At 41.6% G+C, this 23,802-nt stretch overlaps 2 long non-coding RNA genes across 2 annotated transcripts; one reads left to right on the top strand and one right to left on the bottom strand.

Moving 5' to 3' along the window:
* The first annotated feature begins 552 nt into the window (after positions 1-552).
* Positions 553-21,195, top strand: LOC308189435. Its single transcript, XR_013946369.1, has 4 exons — positions 553-1,270; positions 3,571-3,649; positions 18,819-19,592; positions 19,981-21,195. It is a non-coding gene; the product is annotated as an uncharacterized lncRNA (long non-coding RNA).
* Positions 16,335-18,961, bottom strand: LOC308189436. Its single transcript, XR_013946370.1, has 4 exons — positions 18,850-18,961; positions 18,694-18,744; positions 17,522-17,637; positions 16,335-16,820 (listed from the first exon to the last, which is right to left on the bottom strand). It is a non-coding gene; the product is annotated as an uncharacterized lncRNA (long non-coding RNA).
* Positions 21,196-23,802: the final 2,607 nt, after the last annotated feature.

Below are 23,802 nucleotides of genomic sequence, written 5' to 3'. Positions count from 1 at the left end.
GACAAAGGAATCTCCTCCTTTCAGATAAGGAACGTTCTCTTGTTTGGATGAGAAGAAGATGAATAAATATTTTGCTTTCTAAAATAAATGGGTTAAGCTGCCTTGTCTGTCTTCAGTTTGGTCCAAGTGCTTTCATCTGGAAGGTGTCCAGATCAGGCCGTCCATCTTTCACATCCATTTCAATTTCCATGGCATCAGTTCAACCAGTGTCTTAGGATGCCGCAGCCCCTGCCAAACATGACACAGTGTCAAATCCCTGTCTTCTTTCTTCCTACACGGGGTTGTAGAGAAGCTACCAAAAAAATAAAATAAAATAACAAAGAACATACGTCTACATGTAACCTGGTCAAAAGAGGTTTAAACTAAATTTGTAATTAGAACTCTTTAAAGAGTAACGAGGTCAGTGTCATGTTCACAATAATAATGGCTTATGATTTTATATTTTTTATATTTTAAGAGGTTCCAACTCAAACTGTGAGCAGCTCCAAAGTTTTCATGGCTCTGTTCTGTCAAGAAAGCAAAAAATCCTCAGTAGTAAGGCAAGAGGAAAACTGTTGTTTTCTTTCAAACAATTTTCTGTAACTCAGTGCCTGCAAGGCAATTTGAATCATTCTATTTAAAAATAAACAGAACTGGTGGAATTCCTGGACCATCATCTGTTTTCCTTGACTAAAGAAGAGCACGCTCCCTCCCAGGTCCCCTCGCAGTATTTCTTAGCAGCCGCGCTTCGACGCTGCTTTGAGGGTGACAGATGGGCCTGGGGGAAATGTGTTAACCAGGAAAGGACTTTCATTCTCAGTCCTGTCCCAGTCAGTGTTTATGTGCGGATTCAAGGAGAAATAATAGGACTTTCTGGAACCTTTGCCAACAATAAGCAGGCAAGGCACGATTTTGCTGTTACCAGGCTGTGACAGAGAGCAGCACCGCACGTAACTTCTTTAGCGTGTTTGTGGCCAACACAGATGGTAAAACTGGGTGGGGTTTAATTCAACAAAGATCGCGTTTATAGGCCAAAGGAAACATTTAAGGACTGTGATTAGGCGAGGTGGAGCGGGGATTTGCTTTTTGTGCCTGTGGGTTTTGTTTTGTTTTGTTTTGTTTTGTTTTGTTTTGTTTTGTTTTGTTTTGCCAGTGTTGGTTTCCCCACCCAAACAAGTATCTCCATGATCTGTGAAGGCAGCAATTTACAGGAAAGCAAGACCATCCACAGCACGGCTAGGTAGGATGGAATAAATTAAATCAGATGGGAGCCCCAGGCTTCAGAGCACAGGTCAGTACTCCAGGCCTTTGCTCAGCAGAGGCTGTGTACAGCAGTTTTCTGGACGGAGGGCAAGCTGTCAATGGAGCAATTATAACCACCCTGCCATTACGTGCTTCTGTCACACAGCCTCTGCTGCAGGCAGGAAAAGAACCGCAAGAGATCAATGTGGAAGCCTCCCTGATTGCTTCTTTTCTCCTTCATTCTCTGCATATCCCCTGTGCAAGCTTGTCTGTGTTTGCTATATGTTGTTGGCACCTTCTGCTAAGGCTGAAAGATGCAGGGTGAGCGTCGTGGCTCCTGGGTTTAATGCAAGTGGTAACCAACTTAAGTGGTTTGCCATAGCCCAGCCTCTGCGTGTTCACAGAGTTAACAAAGTGATTTGTAAAACTCTGAATTTCAGAATGGCTCTGTGAGGTTCCCTTACAAGATAGATACTGTCAGGACCCGCATTGCCTGCATAACTCGGTCACATCCATTTCCCATAATATGAGAACACAGTAAACTTTGCAAGCTTTGTCGCCTGATGGCTAAATCAGGTGAAGTGTGATAGTTCAGTGTACGTTTGGGGGGCTTAAAGCATGCAGTAGCTTGTTTTTTTGTTGTCCTTTTGCAGTGGGTCCTGCAGTTCCATTTCTTGAGCATGGCAGGTATGTTCTCTATCTCTCCAAAGTTTTCTTTCTGACCTTCATCTCAGAAATGTTGCTCCTTTAAACACCGTAGAACTTGTTTCATCTTCCCTGTTTTGGCGTGAAGATTGTTGAAATATCTTTCCCCATGTTTCACACGGTGGCCCATTATGGCTGGTAGTCTGCACTCTCAGTATAACTGTGACAGAAGAATAAAGGAAGAAATTAAAGGAAGTGCCTGATACATTTATTTATTTATTTATTTATTTACTTATTTATTATTTTTTCCCCAGGGTATCCCAATTCAGCAGTCTCATTCTTACCATCTTCTTGCTTTTGCAACCACCCAGTTGCTTGTCTCTGAAGAGACATCTGAGAGTCCCAACATGATCTCGGCATGGTGCCCTTAGACCCAAGCCCACTAGCTGGTATCTCCTTCGGTCGCTCACTATCCAGCTCCTCTCTCACAGCCTCCAGCTGTATCGGTGCTCCAAACGCTGACAGTGGAAATTATTCAAACACAACAGTGTCAAATTTTTCTTTTTTGCCCCAGAGTAGCTGTTGGCTGTGTGTGACTTCTTGTGCTGGACATTCAGCATATTCCCCCGGTCCTATTTTTCCTGAGCAAATGGTGTCTTGTGGGACTAGCTGTTTGGACAAGGAGGCTTTCCAAATTGCAGTTCATATAAACTGTACGTCTTCATCAGCCAGATGTGCATTAATGATGCCTATGGATGAATTTTCAGCATGCTCGTCTGATGGTTTCTCCTGGGGCTTGCACAAAAACGGCTTGGAAATGGAACATTTGCAAAGAAGCGGATGCTTGCAAAAGGAAGCATCACAATGAGATGTAAAATATGTGCACTGTAATTTATACAAGCAACTAGCTTCTGGAAAACTTGACCTCTGTCCAGCAGAGGACAGAAACATATCCAAAGAGACCACCGAAGCAGTGACTGGTACCCAGTGGGACAGAGATGGAAGGACTAATTATATTTCTGCAGCTGTTAAACCAATGCTGGTGACAAACGACTTTGTGTTGGACGGCACAGTAGTTAATACTGGAGAAAAACTAGTGTGCACCGTGGTTTGACTGCTTAAGTGCTATTAACATTATAAGCAGGTGTGCAAAGGTGTGTTTTTTTTCTTCAGGGGTCACTGCTAGTATGCAGTTTCCCACTGTCCCTCCGCAGTTGGAGCCACAGTTCCCATTACGGTTTTGACAGACGATAGTCCTGTGACTCATTCCGTGGTAGCAGAGAGATGCTGTGCTCTCTTCTTTCATGAAACGTGTCCTCGTTGTGCGAGGAGATCCCTCCTGTGCTCTGCATTAGGTGGCTTTTTGTCCTAGACCCTGGAAGGCACAGCACCCTGGGGTTTCTCTCGTATCTGCCTCTATTAATGGTTTATTTCTCTCTCTGACTGAAAACCACTAGTAACGGGTGAAAACTTTCTCTCTGACTTTACAGGAACAAGCCCGCACCACTGGCACATGTTGGGTGCTGCCCATCCATCAGCTGACTGCACAGAATATCTGTATTCCTGAATTACTGAAAGCCTCATCATTTCTTATATCTGTGGCAAGAGATGTTATCTTTTGCCTGTAACCTCGTTTTTATCAGTAAAATTAATTGTAATTTATTCAGTGTCAATTTGTTTAGATTGTGGTTTCTTTTCCTACAGGTTCTACAACCCTTCCTGCATGTGAATCAGATATTGCCTGCAAACTCGGATAGCATGTAAAATATGTATGAACAAGAAGGTAAGATCAGCCCTTCTAGTGTTACAGATCTGGTCCCGAGAGTTTTTTGCATTCTGGTCAGTAGTTCCACTATGCATGTAACTATTCATTGAATCATTCTGCCTCTGTTACCTCCTCATTTGGACATTCATTCACGTAATCTATTCATCCCAAGATGCATTTTGCTCATCTTATTTTCTTATTGGTAGCTTTAGAATGATTTAAACAATAAAAAGACGTGTTATTTAGCAGTGGCTAATACATTATGGTAGCAGCAGAAGACTCCAGGCAGGAGTATAACCTCATTCTGGTGTGTGAGTGCAAAGAACAGTCCCCGTCCTGAACAGTTTGCGATTCAGAGATTGTATATTTCACAGCAAAGAAGATAAATTAAAAAGGGACCTAATAGCTTCTGGGTAAGTTGTTTGGAGTGTCCTAATTTACCATGAAAGAAGTCAGCAGTATAGCTGGCAGTACAGGAAAAGTTATAGGGACAGGAAAGATATATAGCCTACATCCTGTCCACAAAAACCATCATCTCTCGATGTAAGTCAAATGCCACTTGTGTCTTCCCGATGATATAAGACTATGTGAACTAGGGAATGGAACAACAGATAGCAAAAAAACATAGCTGGAGGCAGATGTTTGAACACAAATCAACCCTCCAGGCTGATGCATCGTTGCGGGCTTCCTGGATTGACTCATTGACATTATTTATGCAAAACTTCTGGCCACGTTCCCTCTGTGCAATATTACAAGCAATACATTACAGAACAGGGTGGGGGGATGTCCTATATTTCCCTGCAGTTTTCCATCCTGTTCCTATACAACCTTCTAGATGTATCTCATAATTACTAGAAGCAGTATATTTCTCATAATAGCCTGGAATCTATATACAACATCTGGCCGTTTTTACTGACTGCCTTCCCAGCTAGTGCAGGCTTGGACAACAGCAAAGCTCATCATCTGCCTGATCTGTGCTAATTGCATATTAGATTGTAGGCTTTTTTTCTTGCATGTTGTATATCCTAATTTTGTTATGGAGTGTTGGAAAGTGTTTTGTAATTTAGAGGGTACGCTATGTGTGAAACATGCTCAGCAGACTCTATATAGCTGCAACTGTCCTAACAAACGTTCATCGGTCTGTTGTCTTGGTGCAAGGCCAGTTGGCATGGCCACGTGCATACTACTTGACTCTTAGACTTTGGAAAAGAATAGCAACATGCATACTGCCTACTGGGAATGACCATTGTCTCGTGTTAACTTCTAGACTGTTGGTGGAAGGGTGTTAGCTGAGCGAGGTAGTCTACTCTTCTTTTTCTAATGCAGTCTCACCAGAAGATATATCCATAATAAATAATTTTTTAATTTGTTTATATGTCTATTATCTTTGAAATGCAAAATGAGATGGAAGAGGAGAGAGTTACTAAAGAAAAAAAGCTCAGAATCTTGTATTCTGTGGCATTTTTAAGAGGATAATGGAGTTTGGTGAAGTTTTTGTTTTTTGTTTTTTGTTTTTTTTATTGTTGTAGAGGCTTTTTAACATGAAATATAGCATGAACAAATGCTGTCTCCAGGAACTGTGTGAAGTGAGTGAGAAGTCTGGTGTTAGTTCAGTTTCACAAGTTTGTCAGTATCTGGAGCAAGGCTTCTTCCTGGAATGAAGATGATAATTAGTGATCTGAGATCTGAATGTGTTCTGAGGTTACAACTCAAAAAGGCTTATTAGGCGAGTGAGCATACTGTCAGATGCAGGATGACAGCATGAGGGTCTCTGAACATGCTAATGCTCCGAGTATTCAGATAATTCCTGCTTTGGATGGGAAAAGCATACTTTCAGTCATTTGTGAGCAGAGACTCGACCACAGACAGTGGCAGTGCTTTTGCTGAAAATAACAATGACAAAAGGAAAAAAAAGAGCCTCAGCCACACAGATTTCAAATATCAACCTCTCTGCTACTTTATCAGGCTGGTGTAGATGAGAAGTACAGTGATGTTCCTTTGATAGGGGCTGCCATTTGCTGTTGAGGATGCTTTAACAGGGACAGCAGAGGAGCTGTCTCAGCCCTAAGAAAACTCTCCTGGCTGCTTCTGTCTTTACAGTTAGGCAAAAAGCAAGGTTGCAGGCAGAGAAACTTTAAGGGTAGTGAGGCAGAATTCTTTAAAATTACTTGGTGCCGTTGCAATGGATTCTGAGAAAATGCAGCTGTTTTAAAATAATGCAATGAATTGTCAAAGAAAAGGAAAAACAGGAAAGCACAAGCCCCCCTACTCATGTTGAGACCTACTGCCAGCTCCTCTGAGGGGATCTTCAGCTCCACTTCAGAGCTAGCTGAAATATTGCTGCTTTAGTGAGTGACATTGTACTGTTTTAATATGCACTGGCAACGCTGACAAATCACCTTACCTCCATCAGTGACTGCTGTGACTGTTGCATTGGGCTGTTATTGTGGTGCACTTCCATCCTTAAGTTCAAAGCAGCCATAATGGGGCCCTCTAGCTCTAATTGCCTGCTTCTTGTAATAACAGGAAGGTTTGATTTGGAGGTTAAAAGACCCCATTAAAAAAAGGTAAAAATAAAAAACCCATAAATGAAAATTCTAGAAGTCAACAAAGATGTTTCCTCCACCTATTTTCAGTCTCCATTGAATAGTGCACATGTGGTGCAACCAAACAGAATTAGTTAGAAAACATATTATTCTTGCTATTTGTTTTTCATTGATTTTTTTTATATCTGAAATGGGAGGAAGAGGTGCCCTAAAAGTGCTCCTCTTTTGATGTATGATGAGAGAAGTAGCTAAAGACAGTCAATGGAAAAGAAGCTTTTCATTAAATGAAAGTTTTTGATGGAATGTTTCTGGCCAGCACTATCTGAATGACATATCACATAGCTTTTCTCAGTTTGAGAAAAAAAATGAAGTGAAACAGACCAGAAAGTGGCATCATGAGAAGAAGCTAATTAGTTTGATTGCTCAAGGAAAAAAAAAAAAAAAGGAAAGGAAAGGAAAGGAAAGGAAAGGAAAGGAAAGGAAAGGAAAGGAAAGGAAAGGAAAGGAAAGGAAAGGAAAGGAAAGGAAAGGAAAGGAAAGGAAAGGAAAGGAAAGGAAAGGAAAGGAAAGGAAAGGAAAGGAAAGGAAAGGAAAGGAAAGGAAAGGAAAGGAAAGGAAAGGAAAGGAAAGGAAAGGAAAGGAAAGGAAAGGAAAGGAAAGGAAAGGAAAGGAAAGGAAAGGAAAGGAAAGGAAAGGAAAGGAAAGGAAAGGAAAGGAAAGGAAAGGAAAGGAAAGGAAAGGAAAGGAAAGGAAAGGAAAGGAAAAAAGGAAGAAGGAAAAACACAACAAAACAAGCTAACAAAACTCCTTCAAGCATACTATTTATTGTTCAGGTAGGGATTTGAAATCTCTCCCATTATAGTGCTCTAAGGGCGTTGTTGGCACATGTGGCAAGTATTGTAGCTTAGGGGTAAGAAGTTGGACTTTTAAAATGTTATTTTAACTAGCACTAACCCTTTTTGAAAAGCATTAGGAAACACCACCCATGTGGTTATCAGCTAAAGAAAGGCTCAAACATGAAAACAGGTTTGGGCTCTTGATATGACGCTTGTAACAATAGTCCATGCATCACTCTAAGACCGAAGAGCTGAAAGAAATATATACCTAGAGGAGCAGAAGATACTCTGCAAGGAGCAGTACTTTACTGTAGACTTATTTTTCCATTTTTAATTTCTACAGGTATTATCCTCTCACTGCATAAGCTGAGGATCTTCAGAGCCATATGTCTTTATTTCTCATGTGCAGATGCCAAATTACCATATGTAAAAAAATGCATATGTAAATAAAACATAAAAAGGTGATATTTTTTCTAATTCAGAAAAATCTGTGAAATCCTTTTTTGCAGTCTTTACAGGATGAAAGTCTGGGTCTAGAAGGAGTGCTTACAGGTAAAAGTCTGTGCCCTGCTGCTGCTCCTGCAGCAAAGATGAAAAGAATTTTTAGTTTCATTTAGCAGGATTATAATTTACTGTTATAAGTTCCACGTGCTATAGGAAAATCCTTCTCTTGGACCAGTAAATACAGTTCTTTCAAGTACTCCTTTTTGTTCTGTCAGCCTGTGCACATCTTCCCATCAGAGACACAACTCGGCCAGCCCATCTTTCTTCTTCATCTTAATATTAAATGATAGAAATGTATTTAGGGATGCTGCTTCCATTAGTGCCAGAAGTGACAGAGCAAACATACCCTATTAAGAGGGCGTGGGAAGAGGTCCTTCAGCAGCCGATATCTGCTGAGTAATAGCTGCAGGCATGAGGAGAATTAAAAGCTTATCCTCAAGCATGAAAAGAAGAAAACTACAGTGCAAAGGTCAAGTCAGTGTTTCATCATTTGTCATTTAAGTTTAACTGTTGTGTTGTTTTTTTTTTTAAATCCACATCCTCTGATAGCATGAAATGTGGAGATTCTAAGTGACTTTTCTTTTGTCTATATGGCAGCGTATGACAGCAGTGGCAGTATCCAGCGATTCATGTCTTCGGGGAAGTGGATAACAGGAGGAAAAAATGTATGTCGGGGTTGATGGAAATTGTCATGGTTCCACTGACGTCAAAGAGCCAGCTATCAGTGGCAGGGTGAATTTACATGAGTTGAGGATCTGTGCCATCCCGTGTTTCATTAACTGACAATCCTGACTGAAAACTAATGAGAGCGACACTTTAAAAATTTGATTCATACAGATTCGAAATGTGAGCTGCAGAATTTAAATCTTGGTTTGGGAGACTTCAGAATGTGGGATTGATGAACTTGGTCTAGCTGACAGTAAATAAAGGGCCATTTCTAAGATGTATGTGTTCGCGGGCGTAACTGAAATTCAGACTGAGAGTAGATTCTTCTTGTATAATCTAGCTAACACAAGCTGAGGGGAAGAAATGTGGCTTGTCAGGCCACCTAAGCACTGATGGTATTCTAATAATGTATGATAGAGAAAAGCCTTTCCCTAATTTTAATTCATTTTTACGATACTTTTGTTTGTGGTTAAAATTCTTCAGAATTAATTAACCCCATAGTTCAGCCTTCCATGACCAACACAGTTTAAAACTTGTAATATATCAGCTAAACTAATTAACACAAGCCCAAGCGATATATTTCAGATGTTAATCATAGCAAATCCACAGGCTAAATGGGGAAAAAAATGACATTAGGGGCAGGCCTACAGCTACTGAAGTAAAGGAAAAGACTTCATTGAGTCATTAATTGTCTAAACATCAGGTCTGAAATAACAATGCTTCTCAGACTCATAATCCCAAAGGGAGCAACAATCTTTCATCCTCCCAGAGGAAATATACTGAGGAGTCAGTAGTTTTCTATGCCTTGGTCTTCAGTGTTAGAATTTTCAGTCTCAAGATCTTGTGTTGCATATGGACAGTAAAGATCTTACTGGAAAAGTGGGGTTTAGTTCATCCAACCTGTTTTTCTCCAGATTTTTATCTACATATATATACCCCACTTCTGTTTTTTTCGTTGGTGCTCTAGGTTTGCAACACAGGAAGAACATGGGAACTGTAAACATAAACCAGGAATTCAGGCTGAGGGCAGTGCTGGCGTCTGTTATACTGAAAATACTGAAATAATGCTGTGTAAAAACAGAAGTTAATTAATCTATTAAATCCCTTTGCAGACCATACTTATATTCGTATACTGTACATACACATAATTGTTTATCAACTAACAGGTGATCCTATTGCATCACTTCAGCTGTGCATCTGTACCATGTTTTCGTTTTCTGAGGAAAATCCAGATTCAGTTTCCATCAGCATCAGAATGTTTTGCAAGTCTCTGAATGTGGACATAAATGACGGATGTGAATGCACGTGGAATATCCAATACGCAGAACTGCACCTGCTCTGCACCTATCCCCATTGCTCAGGGCCATATTAAGATCAGTGGAAAGCACTAGCAGTCTTGTTTTTACACATGGTCTGAAGGAACAGAGTCAGGTTCTTACTGGGATGCTTTTGGCAGATCCTTCTCTTCAACTCAGCTTCCTGAAACATCCAACAGGGGTAGTTAACAGTGTCTCTTTTCTTCTCTTTGTTTGTTACCATCTTCCGTAATCTACTTAAAAACCTTCAGCGACCATTTCGGTGCTAGCAATTCATAAGTCTACCTTTAATGAATCCTTCATCTCAGCTGGTTTTATTGGCTCTGATCCAGGGAAGTACTTAAGCATGTGCTTATCTTTGAGTTTATTGACATTCCAAACTCAGGCCAGCATCACACTTTGGAGAGCTGTCAAAATAATAACTAATTTTATTTTTGAAATTGCTGTGCTTTGTGCTGTAAGGTTGACACGAAAATCAGATTAGTATTGACCCTTCTAAATAAGGGATGTTAGAAAGTCATTCAGCACATAAGTGATTTCTGAAAAATTGAAGAAACAGACACCACAAATAAATTTTAAATCAGTTATATGCAGCTGAATGTCACATCTTAATAATGTATCCAACACACAAATCTACATCCAGGAGAGGGAGCTTATGAAAGCATATGAAACATATAAGATGTATTATTACAAATGCTGTATTGTACATTATATTTTGTAGGTGTGTATCTGTATCTGTACAGGCCTGTGTATCGCTCTGAAATGTGTGCAGTCATCTGTATACAGGTATATCCAGTCATCCGTATGTTGTAAATCATTATATGCAAAATGTAGATGAAAAAATCGGTTCTCTCTGACCCCTCATGTATTTTAACTATTTGACTAGGATTCTGAGAATCGTTTGAACAAGACTGTTTGCCCATCTGTTTTCACACTAGAATGATAGCAACTCATGTCTTGTCTTGTCTGACGGTTATTTAGTAAATGTCAGCAGTATAATTGGTCTACAGCAATTGTGCTGCTGCTGATAATGTTCCCTATATACACCATGAGAAGATGCCAATATATGCTGGTGTGTTTATAACAGGGAGAACATTTTCAGAATGAACTTCACTGAAGTGTTCTTTAGCTAAAGGAGAAATTAGAAGTAGAAAATAACTTCGAATGAAATGTTCCTTCGGCAGAGATGTGATCCTGATTTGACCATATATGGCAAGACCTAAATTTGAGCACAGCCTTCATATGAGCGTGAGAGCCAGGAACAGATTGGCTTCCTGGCGAAAAGCGAGTGAATTGCTTCAGCAGCCTCTCTTCATTATGTTGTTCCTGATGCCTTCAACTTTGTTATAGTGATAATTGCTGCTTCTGGATCTCTCTGTCTTCTCAATGCTGGATCAAGACTAGAGGTCAGCTCAGGCCAAAATGCCTGGGGCTCACGATCCTTGGGATGTTAAGAGCAGGATCTGAACTCGAAGAACCTTCTTCCCTACCATTTGATTTATAGGATGAACCGAAAACTAGTGGGGAATTTTAAGCCGTGGTGGATAAATCCACACCATTTTGGATCTGTTCTTAGAAAACAGCACTTGACCAGTGACTTACATGCATATTTCTGAATTCTGGAAATTTGTGACTGGATATGGGGTGTAGATTTGATTTTCATATTTACCTTAATCTTAATTATCATTGGAATCAAAAATTTCAATTCTGAACATTCAGGGCTTTGCAGCTTTCTCCTCCTCAAAGTCTCAAAAAGTCAAGAAGAGGAAGCATCAGTCCGGAAGGCAAAACTGATCAGAGACACAGCTGAACATAGTTTGCAGGGCAAGCAATTGCACATACTTGATGCTGAATCTATTCTGTGATAATAACAAATTCAGCAAATATGAAATATTTGTGGAATATACGCTGAATATAGGCCAAATTAAAAGGCTATTGAAAATCATTCTCAAGTAAGCTTCCTGCTGGCTAGCAGAGGAAAGCTGGATGGATGTGGTTGACTGCTGGTACGTCTCTCCACTGCCGCTGGAGGATGGCTGTGTCCTCCCCTGCTTGGCCTGATGTTTGACAAGGGCTGGAGTGGTGCTGCAACCTTTTCTGCAGTAGAGGCACACGTAGTCCCTCTTTTATCTGACTTTGCACTCTTCAAACACAGAATGAGAGTGTTATAACATTTTATATCCTGAACAGAGACAGCTGGTAACAGATGGAAGAAGGGCATCGTTGTTTTTACCATATTAAAGCTCTGGGATGGAGAGTGGGTAGTGATAGGATTTCCTTATAAATATTAGTCATCTGAAAGCTGTGGTGCACAGATGAAGCCTGTTGTCCAGACTTTCCCATCAGCCACAGGAGCGTGAAAGACAGTTGCAGCAAATGATGTCCCCCAGAGTGCTGGAGATGCTTCTCTGAAGAGCTTGGAGTGGACAGCTGAGTCAGGAAGGCAAACCCCATTCCCATTCCCAGTGGCAAATCTACAGGAAAAGTCTGAGGCTTCTGGCTGAAAATCGGAAGCAGGCGTCCAAGCTCTAGTGTCCTAAGTGCAACAGTGTTCTTTATTTTTAAAGATGAATGTTAGGTGACGCAGAAGCATGGAAGGAGGGAAGTCACCTGCTGAGGCAAAACTGAGAGTCATCAGCGTAGATCTGGAGCTTATTCCTGAGAAACCGTCTCCATTTCAGAGGGCTGAAATGCATCTGAAGGCAGTAGAGAATGTAAAGAAAGGAAAATGCGGCTGTGAGGCAGCCAAAGTGGGTTTAGTTAGCAGACAAGCAGATTCTAATTGCAGTGGAGAGCTGAATGTGACAAAACAGACCGTCCCCCTCATCTTGCAGAGATGGCCTACTGTGCCATGTGGCGATGGCAGTTAAGGGAGTCTCATTTAAAAGAACAGAAATTGGGAAGCAGTCTCTTTGTGGGTCTGACTGATGAAGCCACACAGAAAGTAAGATCTCCTCTGAAGGGGCTTAGTGATTTAAACACAAGACTTGCTGTCCTCCAAAGGACTTCAAAGGTGAAAGGCCATCATACCGAATTTAAAAATGACACTTTGGTACTTTGTCTTTGTTCTCAGCATGAATTGTAGGCAAGGGAAAGGAGAGTAAAGATGTCAAAAAAAAAAAAGTCAGTGAAAGAGTAAGAAAAGGAAAAGAATTGTAAAACCATTTAAGTTCATTTGTGGTGAGATAGAACCTCCTTACAGAAATGTCTACAGCAACCCTCCTTAATCTGAAAATTTGTATGCTCCTGCATGAGCTGAAGTTAACAGGACTTGTATCTGAGTGAGATTTGACTTTTATGCAGGGACGTTTTCTTTGATTAGTTTTGTTCTCTTTTCTGGCACTGACTACCCTGCCATGCACTTAAATTATATTTTACTTTCTATGAAATAACTTCTTCACTGCTTGTACCATAGATGTTCCCCTTTACAAAACAGCTGATGGTCCCTACATGCAGCATGGGTACGTGCATGGGTCCTTGGGTTCTGCCCAGTGTCCTTAGACACAGCCTTCCCTTCACAGTGGCTCACTGGCAGCTCTTTCAAACTCACCACTTATAACTCACACAAGGACTTCACTTCAAGGTGCCCGCTGTGGACTTCACAGCCATTGCAGGTCTTTCACTTCTCTTCTAGTGTAAGAAGAGGAGAGTGTGTTGGTAAGTCTGCGTTACTCTGACATGAAAAATGATATTTTCAAGGAGGTGATCAAGGAGACAGTGGAATTCATATTATAGAGTCCATGTGCATACAAGGAAAAAACAGTGTGTCAACAAAACTGTCTCAATACAACTATCTGGCATAGATGAGATGCAGAGACTAGTGACCTTAGTCACCTCACTGCGTTTGAGGACACAAGGGTCTTGTTTTTATCAGTGTCGTCACCCATACCTTGTCCAGCCTTTGTTTCACTTCCCCCATCTCGTCCCGTAAAACGCTTAATCTGTCTCAAGGATGTCTTAAGGTCACTAATGATACGGTTTGATTGAACTATAATATACCCAACCTGAAGTCTCTTTCAGGGAGTGCCGAGTGCTCCTCTCTAAACATACCAGCATTTTGTGAAAAACACCAGTGGCCAGAGATCCTGAAATCAAGTACTTCTGAAAGCTGAGTCACCTTTGACAGTTCTGCCCTTAGTCCCCTGGTTTCGGAAATTTGAAACGGCATGTCTGAGTCATTGGACACTAAACAAAAGATGCAATTTGTGCTATTTAGCATGTTTGCATTATTTAGCAGATGCACCTGGCAAAAGCCTACACTCTCATTGCATCTCCTGCTTTCCCTCTCCCTGCACTTTCAGTCCTGGTCAGGTAAGGGATTCAGTTTCCATTCCCATGCTGCCTGTATTGACAGATTATTTCAGATGAAAGAGACGAAGAAAAGGGAACAGGAATTCAAAGAAGCAGCTTGGAACAACAAGAGATGCATATTGCCAAACGCCCAATCAATCACCATCAGCATCACTGAATCCAACATCTTTCTGCACTTTCGAATCATCATGGGCTTTATAGATCCCTCCTTCCCCCAGCTTCTAAATCTCTTTGTTGTCCTGTATCATTTTTCTTTCTAGTGGATATTATTTTCTTGGGTTTCTCTTTGCTTCCACGCATATTTTTATGCAGTCAGAAAAGATGTTTTGTCACCTGCAGCTAAGCTGCCAACTGAAACTGGCTGGCGAGTGCACATTAGGCCAGGAATCTGCAAGCTTCACTGGCTGCTAATAAAGTGGTGGATTGATGTTGAGATAGCTGGCCTTTTAAGTCCCTATATATAGAGCCAACCTTGTTAGCCTTATTATTTATTTATATTGTAGCATGGGTATATGTGGCACTTTACTAACAAAGAGGAGATGAAGTCCCTACACTGAGACACTTAGAGTCTAATTTAGATTGCTGTGACGTGTAAAAGATTAGGGAACACAAGCAAGCAAATAGCACTGAGGAGGAACTGAGTCACGAAAGGGTCCGTGAAAGCAGTGAAGTTTTAACGCTGATGGCTTTAAGGACATGCTTCATGGTGACTGTGGGTAAAGTCGTTGTACTGCAGCTCCAGAAAGCTGAATTCAGCAGCTGAGTCTTCACCAGATTTCCCCTTCAAGACATTTGGGGCTTAACAGTGCGTAGCGTGAACTGCTGTTCTGCTTCAAAATAAGGTCTTAACTATGTGCTTAGTTTTAACTTTTGGCATCATGACTTCATTGGACCTGTGCCACCTTACATCAGCTGAGGACCCGTCCCTAAAAAATAAGAGAAAACACTAACTTTCTACAGTAGCTGGGTTCGGAAGAGACATCTGCAAACCTTTGTGCTGTTTTGTCTGATGTTACCAGGGTATTTGTTCTTTAGCTGGCACCTTGCAGACAATCCCCAGGAGAGACATGTCAGAGAGAGTAAATCAGTGTTAGCATACTTAATGCTTTTCAGCCTTAAAGTGCATTTTCTTCCGTTATTGTACAAGACACACAAACAACTTCAATTCATTGTATGAGTTTTGTGTGTGTGTGTGTTGGTTTTGTTGTTGTTGTTGGTTTTTTTTTTTTTTTTTCTCTTGACTTGTTGACAAAGCAATGAGCCAGCTCTAACACGGATCTCTAAGGTATGCAAACATTCCTTTCAGCAGGCGAAGGATTCGTTTATGACAACCTGTTATTCTTATCCCATTGTTCCACTTTCTGCCTTATCTGTTGATGCCTCTTTCTTCACATTAGACGTTCATTGCTGGTGGGCTGTGTTATCAAGTGCTCTAGGACATCTTAGCTAAGGGATGCATCTCTCTTGAGTAGCATGTCAGAGAGATCTTCAAAGAAGTCTTAACAAAGGATGCATTTGAAGGCAAGAGAAGCCTGGCTATTTTAACTATTCTTCCTTTTGATCTCTGAAAGTAGATTGTGAGTGTGACTGCTCTGTATTTTCCTGTCGGGTCCCTTGACTCTTTTTCTAAAAGGTTATGTTAGTTACTTTCTAGTCCAAAGGGACCCTTTCTTGTACTAAATGCATTTCTGAAAATGTCAGCTGAAACTCCCCCGCCTTCTATTGTTTGTTTTTAATATTCTCAGTTTCATATTACCTGAATCTTAGCGCACCATCGGTTTTCAGATCTTTCCAACTTTGGAGAGAAGTTTGGTGCTATTGAATGTCTTATTTGTCCTTATCACTTTGCGGTCTGACACAGGCAGTGTTTCACCTTTTGCATTTCAGAACACAGCTTATCACTTCATTACTACTGTTACTGTACGCTTTCCTACAGCTTCCGCTGCCCCTGTGCAACAAACAGGCTCGAAAATCTGTGTGCCAAGCTTTTGTTCTCTTGCTGCTCTCTGAATTCTTTGGTTTGGTTTTCGCTGCTTTAATTAAAAAGTAACAACAACCCATCACTTTAATTCTGTCTCAAGGTAGACTGAAATAGAACTTATTGTTTAAGACTCGGAAGCAGAATCAGCTTCCTTTCAGTTTTAGTGCCTGTTGTCTATAAATTGCCTGCTGTTGTTAAATTAGCATAACTAGAGCTTTACAGGAACTGAATTTCTTCAGATTTTAATTGTTCCTTTGAAATCTGAATAAAACAAAATGGCAAATTGAGAAGAAGCAATCCATGAATAAAAAGATTGCCTTTTTGGTCAGCTGACATATTTTTTTCCCACTAAAATCAGAAATTTGATGTCAGTTTTGACTTCCTTAATTCTCTAGAAATAGAAGATAAAATGCATTTAAAGATCAAAGTGGTTTGAAAAGGAGTACTAATGCACTTATTGCTCCAAAAGGGAAAAGTTCAATGTTTATGTTGTATCCAGGCTTCTCTTTTTTTCTTAATTGCACCATCTGGTCTAATAAAATATCTTCTTACAAACTGATTCAGTGATGGATATGGTTAACATATATTTTAAAATCCAAACTAGTGTGCTGTTTATAAAACTGTTACAGTTTTCCCTCAGTGATAATTAGAATGACTAGTGCTAAGAAAGGTGAGAAAGAGAGATGGATTTCTTAAAAGATACATGGGTGTTAGAGAGGGATGCTGTACCAGAATGTGGGAACTTCAGAATTAAGACTAAAATGGCTGTAGGGATACAAGCAAATGTGTTTGCTTCACTAAAAACTAAATACTAATGTGGATTTCTTGTCAAGTCTTTTTATTAACCATTTTCAGGATGGTTGGTTATAGTGTCTGATGGGAAAATCTCTTGATGGCTGTAATCTGCCACTTTACTGTAGTCAAGTGTTTCTCTGGGACTGCTCAATTCCATTTCTGCCTGCTTCAGACATCAGAGACAACATATCAGCAATCTACATGGGTGATGTGGTTAATCCATCCAGAAGGGAGCTGAGAGAGATGGGAGTAATTTTAATGAAAGATTATTATTCATAATAAAAGTAAAAGCTGTTCATTCTTTTTATTAGGGCTTTCCAGTCAACCTTGAGCTGACTCCTAGTTTAGTAAGATATAGTAGTGACCAGTATGCACAGTTGAAATTAGAGAGACACGCACGGAAAAATCAATGTGTAAAACTGAAACATAGTACCAGAATTGGCTTCTTCAATTGGAGACAGTTTTAGCCTGTGCTTCTTTGCATATATATGTTTGTAGGAGAAAAAAAAATGAGGAGGAGGGAGGAACAGCAATTTTTCCACTTCACCATGGGGAGTTTGACAACTATGACAAAAATGACAGCATAGATGAAAGGTGGACTGATACAAGCGTGATTTCTAGTACTCAGTGTATCTCTGCATGGTGTAACCAAAGCTCAGGGAGTGAGTGTTTTAATCCAGGTCGCCTTGGGCTGACAGCTTGTAAATGAGTCTTTACCTGTGTCATGAAGGTGGGTGTGCATTAGTTAATATCTTGAAGGCACTTTGAAGTATCAGCATTCCAAATGCCTTAAATTAGGAAAGATTTCAGTATTTGCAGCTTCATATTATATCATTTTATTTAATTCCCATTCAGTCTTTTTCAAAGAGAAGACATTCCCAAATGGAAATACTTAACTAGCAGGTTCGCTTCTGGAGCTGTGCAACAGCGCTTACCCGTGTACTGCCGAGCAGCTGGCACAGGGAATGGACACTGCAGGAGCTGGAAGTGTCTGTGCCAGGAAGAGTCTAACACCGGAAAGCTGCTGTACAAAAAATGAGAAGTGTCTTCACTGAAAGGAAAATTAGGATATTATTTAACAAAGGTCACCAACAGCTACTGAGTATCTCAATTTGAAAGGCTCTACCAAGTTTTAAAAGGACCCCCCCAACACACATTTTAAATAATGCCAAAAACAAGGGCTCTACCATTGTCTCACTGATCTCTGAATTTTTATCCAATCCAAAAGCATCACATTCATCTAGTAAAAGGAATATATTTTTATTTCATCAGTCTCAGAAAATTATCTTACAATTTCCATGTTTGTTATTATATGAAATCTGTTCACTTGTGTGATATGGAGGAATGTTAGAATACATTGTTCATGAAATATGATTCTTTTCTTTTCTATTTTAGTTCAAGTCTGAGTTTTATCCTTATGGCCCACAGTGTGGGAAACTGTTACACATATATACAGCAGAGTCTGTTTCCAAGCTTGAAGGGCTAGAAGAAACAAACCAAGCCAACCAGCCAAACACATGTTTTCAAGTATTAAAAAGAAATGTGTCCAAAGGGAAGGATAGAAATTCTTTACAAGACAAAGGAGCTGCTTCTTTATCCCCTGATCTCTCTTTTGAATGTAAAATCTAAGGATGTGAATGGGATGCAATCCAAAGGGGTGATTGCTTTTAGCACAGATGTATCTGAATTAGTTTTCAATTAACATGTTTGGATCTGAAAAGCTAGTTACCAAGTGCTTATTAAGAATTTTATCTGACTTTATGCAGCCGGTACCATTGGGCAAGATGCTGTTTGAGAACCCGAGTAAAGTCTTTTATTTTGTCCAGCCAGAGAAAAGAGCACTATGAGGGACCCTGGCAAGTCCTCTAGTCCTTTCTCAGCTGCCCTTCCTCCTTAACCAGTTTGTCCCACTTGTTCCCAAAAGAGTGTGATGAGGTCTCCAGAGCCACCCTGTGCAATCATTTCCAGTGCTTCACTCTATTACAGCATTTTGTCTATAGTCTAACCTAAATATCCCTTGTGTCAGTTTGAGCCCATTAGTTTTTATGCTATTCATGGGGAATGCAAAGGTGAATGCAAATGTTCTTCTTATAAATTTCTTACATACCTTTCAAAACTGTTACTCTGTCTTTTTTCTCTCTTCTCTAGAGATGATCCTCTAAGAGTAATAGAATGAGAAGTAATAATAGTAATAATAACTACCAAATACTATTCACTGGTATGTCTTTCCAGGTTACCTACTTTGGGTATCTTATGCCCTCACCGTGAGATAAAGATAGAGTAGTAATCTGCATTAAGGTACAGGTTCCTAACTGATCGTCTTTCCGGAATACAAATGTCGTTTGCAGTCGGAGAAGAATCCCCACAAGCCTGCCCAGAGGTTTCCCCAGCATCCTGTCCACCCGGGCAGGGAGAGCCTTTGTTTCTGTCCCGGTGGAAACGCCTCGAGAACAGCGAGACGCGAGTGCCACCTGGTGCTCGCACTGCTGCCTGGCAAGGCAACAGAAATGCCACGAGCTAAAGAGGATGCGGAACTTTCTGCAAATCGCCAAACAGGCTAAGACAACTAATAAAAATAAATTCCCTAAAGCAACGTATGAGAAAAGCTCCTTGCTGGCAAGAAGTCCAAGCACAGAGTTTGTTTTTTAATCTTTTCTTTTAGTGGCAGGAGCTACCTCTTCTTCGTGACCCAAACTCTGGAAGACTTTTCAGCGAGATAAACATTTTCCTACCTGTTTTGAAGTCAGCATGAGACACAGACATTTAAGCTTTGAAACAAAGAAAGTCTTTAGGAATAATCTCTGCCTCCCACTCTCTGATGTCAAGATCCTGTTTTAAATGAAGTTGACTCGGCACCAATTAAGCAAGCAAACAGCTGAGCACTATGAGAATTGTTCTGAACTTCATCATCTGTCTCAAGTAGAGCAGAAAACTTCTAAGAGGCTTGATTTGGTCTGGAAAATTACAGAACAGCCATGTTTTCGAGCTTCACCTGAAGGGTCACGGGTAAGTCACGCTTAATACCTGGTGGGCAACTTCCACCAGCAGTTTCTAAAGGAGAATAAATTACTGTTGCTATTGACAACACTCGAGCAGGGGAATTGTAAATGTAAGTAGAGCTGGCCAATAATTTCTATCAGAAAATGCTGATTTGAGGATATAAAAATGCTAATTAGATGTATTGGTTGCTTGATATTTAATGAAAAATATAGAAATATTAAGTTTTGGCAGAGGCAAAATATTTTATATCAGACTCATCAAAATGCTTATATATAGTTATTTATTAGAAAAGGTTAAGCAAAGGGAAAGAAGACTAACTCAGCAACACTGAGATAATTTACTGAGGAATTTCCTTAGTAATTTTATTTTTATATTTCTAAAACATTTTTTTTAGATGGTTCCTTCCCAAGGAAATTTGAAACGCTGCATCTCTATTCTCATTGCATATGAAAGCAAATTCTGAAACACTGATATTTCCCACTGAACGGAAATTTTGTCCTCTGATAACCTGCCACTCTGTGACTGCTTGCCTCTGATACGATCAGACACACTAATAGCATCTATTGCTTATCTCTGTAAGCTTTCTGCAAGATCTATTGATGACTCACAAAATCGCAGCATGTTGATCTCAATTAGTTGGGCCAGCTTGCATGACTGCAGTGGCATTTTCTTGTAGGGAGGGCAAGAAGCATATTCCAGGATTTTTAATATTTTCGTCCATCTATGGAAAATCCAGGTTCTCTACAGGAGAAAACTGGGAAAGTGGGAATGGTAATTACTGACAGTAACAGAGAGAACTGGGAATTGAATTGCACAAAGCAGTAGGATGGAAGGGAAAACCACAAGAAATTAAAATGCTGGGCCAGAGAGATAAATAATTGAACTAGCAAAGAAGGGAAGGAGGAACAAGATCATCTTTTAAAGGCCATGGACATTACTATTGTATTATCCAGTAACTCAAAATCTGTTCATGCATTACAGTATATGAATTTTACATTAGATTTACCCAAGTACTTTTTTTTTTTTTTTTAAACATACTCATCCTGCACAGCAGAAATCAGTTGCACTTTTGCTGTTAGGTGTGTGGAGCAGCAGGCTGTCAAGTGGGCCTTAAAGTCTCCTATTCAGCTATCCATCTATTTATGAACTGATTATTTTTTTTCTTGGGTGGTCTTTTGGGGACTCAAGAATTGGACTCAGTGATCCTTGTGTGTCCCTTCCAACTCTGATATTCTATGATTCTATGATCTATCTATCTGCACATTCCCTTAGAAACTGCAGACTACCCGTTGTCTTGGCACTAACTGACCTTCTAGAGCATCCTTGATACAGTAAGGTTAGCACAGAAAAATCTAGGGAATGTCAGGCTTTTAGTCAGGAGCAAGAAAATATCAAATTAGTTGCAACAGGAAAATTACCATCAGCTTAATCTTGATGTGCCAGACCATTGTGGTGTACTTGCCATTTACTTTATCAGCTAAGAAGAATGTGCAACAGCTGGACACGGCTTCAGAGAAGAAGCTGATGTTGTCATCCCCCTGTCAGCAATTAAAGAAGATTCATTAGTAGGTACTGCCATAGAGAGTGATTTTTGTTATGAAGTGCACAGGGGTACACCTGTGTGAAGGATGTTCCATGATGATTAATGGAACTAGTGGATGTTTGATTGCCTTTGAGTAAGATAGATTTTGTCATGTATCAAAATAATTTGCGACATTTTAGAAGTATCAGAAAGTAAATTGTCTGAAGATAAAGTTATGAAGTAACCCAGGAGTTTAAGACATGACGTGTTTGACAGAGGGTGATCCATTGCCATCTTCCAGAACTGCACTGATTATTCAGGCAGGTGCAGTGGGTAGGAAGCTGGTCTCCCTATCCCTTCCAGCCATATCGTGCAGTTAAGTCGTAACATTCATCTGGAGGTATTTGCTTAAGTCTGCTTCTCCTCACCTATATTAGTTATCTAAAGGGTAGCTACTCTGTGCTACTCATCCAGCCTGCAGAGGCACCTGCAGAGGAAAATCAGAGCATCTGTGGTGGATTTCTGTTGAATCCCTCAGGAGAATCCCATCTCTATCAGCTACCGCTGATAGGGGGGAGCTGCCGCCCGTGGGGGACCCGTGCTGGAGCAGTTTGCTCCTGGGGGATGGACCCCGTGGGACGGAGCCGTGTGGGAGCAGTTGTTGAAGAGCTGCTGCCTGTGGGCAGCCCCCGCAGGCTCAGTTCGGGCAGGACGGCATCCCGTGGGAGGGACCCCACGGGGAGCAGGGGCAGAGAGGGACCGTGAGGGAGCAGTGGAGGCGAAGTGTCAGGGACTGACCGCAGCAGCACTGGATGACACTAGTCTTCTGCTTATCACTGGCACATACATTTACTGAGAATTCCTGCCTGTGCTTCTATGATATTATTTCTATGACAGAAATCAATAGACAATGATTTTTAATTTCTACATGCAAAGGACTGTGGTTTCTTAGCTGGGAACTGTCAGGGATATCCAGCCTGACTGCCCTCCAAACAATAACAACTTACAACGTCATCCAAAAAGCACCCCTGTGTAAACTTGTCTCTGGAAATCCCTTGACCTTCCTGATGCCATCTCAGATCTTCATTTTCCTCCTGCCTCCAAATCTTTGCAGTCCCCCAGGGTAAACTCCTACTAAAATACCAAGCCATAGCACATCTCTAAGATGAATTCCTCCTTTGCATCTTAACCCCTGTCCTAGCTGCTGATCTTTAGCCATCTCCTACGTTTAAAGTATTTTCTGCAGTATCTCATTACCAAAACCTTGTCTCATGCAAAGTTGCCTCACCCAAGGACGGTAGTACATAGGACAATACCTGCTTGATTGTCAGCTGTCTTCTCTTCCCCAGTAGCCCCAAATCACAGCTTCCCCATTTTAATGCCTGTGGCAAAAACAGAGAGGGGATGAAAAAATAGTCGTCACAGGGCAGGGACTTTTTTCACTTGAACTCTTCCTTACAGAATCACACAATGTTTGAGGTAGGAAGAGACCTCTGGGGTCCATCTGGTCCAACCCCTGCTCAAGTGGGGACATTCAGAGCAGGGTGCCCAGGATGGATCCAGGTGGATTTTGAGATCTCCAAGGAGGGAGACTCCACAGCCTCTATGGGCAATCTGTGCCAGTGCTCCATCACCTGCTGTATTGGGTTTATGTGACAAGGTTTTGGTAGTGGGGGGCTGCAGAGGTGGCCTCTGTGAGCAGAGCCCAGCAGCTGCCCCATGTCAGATCAGAGCCAGCTCCAGCCAGCTCCAAAGGGACCTGCTGCTGGCCAGAGCTGAGTCAATAAGTGATGTTGTTTGTGCCTCTGGGACAGCAGATTTAAGAAAGGGGGGAAAAAAATGCTGTGCCACAGCAGCTGGGAGAGAGGAGTGACAAAATGTGTGAGAAGCAGCCCTGCAGCCCCCAAGGTGAGTGCAGCAGGAGGGCAGGAGGTGCTCCAGACACGCAGCAGCAGTTCCCCTGCGGCCTGTGGAGAGGCCCCAGGTGGAGCAGGCTGTCCCCCTGCAGCCCACGGGTCCCACACGGAGCAGATCTCCACGCTGCAGCCCCCCCGTGGAGGAGCCCCCGGTGGAGCAGGTGGATGTGGCCTGGAGGAGGCTGCGGCCCATGGAGAGCCCCCGCAGGAGCAGGCCCCGGGCCGGAGCTGCAGCCCGTGGAGAGGAGCCCACGCAGGAGCAGGGGGTCTGGGGGGAGCTGCCGCCCGTGGGGGACCCGTGCTGGAGCAGTTTGCTCCTGGGGGATGGACCCCGTGGGACGGAGCCGTGTGGGAGCAGTTCTGAAGAGCTGCTGCCTGTGGGCAGCCCCCGCAGGCTCAGTTCGGGCAGGACGGCATCCCGTGGGAGGGACCCCACGGGGAGCAGGGGCAGAGAGGGACCGTGAGGGAGCGGCGGAGGTGAAGTGTCAGGGACTGACCGCAGCCCCCATTCCCCGTTCCTCTGTGCTGCTTGGGGGGAGGAGGTAGGAAAGGGTGGATGGGGGGAAGGTGTTTTTAGTTTGCTTTTAGTTTCTCACTGCTCTAGCCTGTTGGTAATAGATATTATAGGAATTATGTTGTTTGTATATAATCTATTAATAGGAATTATATTAATCTCCCTATACTGAGTCTGTTTTGCCTGACACAATAATTGCTGAACGATCTCCTTGTCCTTATCTCAACCCTAGAGCCCTCTTCATCATATTTTTCTTCCCTTTCC

This window comes from Anser brachyrhynchus (genome assembly GCF_964034855.1).
Source record: "Anser brachyrhynchus genome assembly, chromosome: 2".
Lineage (NCBI taxonomy): Eukaryota > Metazoa > Chordata > Aves > Anseriformes > Anatidae > Anser > Anser brachyrhynchus.
This window is presented reverse-complemented; position numbering and strand designations above follow the sequence as displayed.